The sequence below is a fragment of the Mustelus asterias genome, unplaced genomic scaffold, assembly GCF_964213995.1.
Source record: "Mustelus asterias unplaced genomic scaffold, sMusAst1.hap1.1 HAP1_SCAFFOLD_310, whole genome shotgun sequence".
NCBI classification, from domain to species: domain Eukaryota; kingdom Metazoa; phylum Chordata; class Chondrichthyes; order Carcharhiniformes; family Triakidae; genus Mustelus; species Mustelus asterias.
Window position 1 is genome coordinate 406081 of NW_027590274.1, and position 1423 is coordinate 407503.

At 36.2% G+C, this 1423-nt stretch overlaps 1 non-coding gene across 1 annotated transcript; it reads left to right on the forward strand.

Annotated features, from left to right (window-relative positions):
• Positions 1 to 377: 377 nt before the first annotated feature.
• On the forward strand, positions 378 to 450 carry trnar-acg (transfer RNA arginine (anticodon ACG)). The gene has a single exon. It is a non-coding gene; the product is annotated as a tRNA-Arg (tRNA).
• Positions 451 to 1423: the final 973 nt, after the last annotated feature.

Here is a 1423-nt window from a genome sequence, read left to right on the forward strand (position 1 = left end):
GAGTCACAATAAGCGCATCTTCTTTCCTGTTCATTTTGTTGTGAATTTTCAGCACTTCTCTTTTTCCCTGAATGTATTTTTAGGCATAAGTAAGAGCCAATGTCTTTGATTGTAAGATATTCTACTCGGGTAATGTTCGGCAGTGGATTCACAGAGGGAGTAGTTAGGGGTTGAGTCGTGTTACTGTCGCTGGAAATTAAACGCAGAGAAGCAGGCTGAATTCCAACACAGCAGATTGACTGAATTCAAGGGCCATTAGGGATGGCAGTAAATAAAATATGAATTAAGCAACCTTTCCTCACTTAAACGTATTGGTTTCTGCCCGGCTTTGAACCGTCTGGCCAATATGTAGCAAATGTTGCAAATTCCCCATATGTGGGCCAGTGGCGCAATGGATAACGCGTCTGACTACGGATTAGAAGATTCCAGGTTCGACTCCTGGCTGGCTCGGTGTAAATTTTTAAAATAGTTCGTAAACTCCATTTCAGTTTCGATGAAAAAATGTATTTTCAGTAACTTTAAACCAATTCAGACAAATGTTTACTCAATCCAGTCACCTTCGATGAAGAAATTTATCTTAGGTCATTAATTTTCAAAAGAAAGTTGGCCATTTTAAGTAAGATTCCACTGATAAACTTTCATTGAGTATGTTTAAATTATTTTCTTTAAATTACGAATTTTCGTGAAATTATTTGGAACAAGTATTTTAAGCTATCTTTTAAAAAGTTGGGAATTTCTAGATAAATAACGTGGAAATCTTACATTTTTGAAAATGGTGAAAATAGTTTCTAATAAGTTGATGAAAATTTGTAAAACTCTGCGAAGGAATTTAATTTAAATATCTTTCATAGAAAGAAGTTCACAAAATACTCAAGTTCCATCGAAATGTTTTTTCAAAAGTTGAGAAATTCTAGTTAAATTCCATTGAGGAATTTCTTTGAAGTAAGTTTCGTTTAGAAAAGTTAAAATTAGCGAGGTTTATGACCCTGCGATTATTCTCCATTTGAGCGAAGAAGATTGAGGAGTGATTTAATCGAGGTGGACTAAATTAGGATAAGTTTTGAGGGGGAAGAGGCAAATTTAAAGATTTTTGGCAAGGCGGGCGCAGAGAAGATTTGGAAGGAACATTTTTCCGCAGCGAGCACTAAGAACCAGAAACTCATTGCCTACGAGTGTTAGATGCAGTTAATTTAGATAAATATAAATTCTGAGGCCGGAGATGGATTTCCTGAGAAAAGAGATGTTTCCAGGAACATTCTGAGGCAAGTATAAAGTTTATTTATTAGTCACAAGTAGGCTTACATTCACACTGAAATTAAGTTACTGTGAAAATCCCCGAGTCTCCACACTCCAACGCCTGTTCAGAATCTCCTCGATGATATTGAATCTGGAAGATCAATCTATGGAACCATACCCCTTCCCC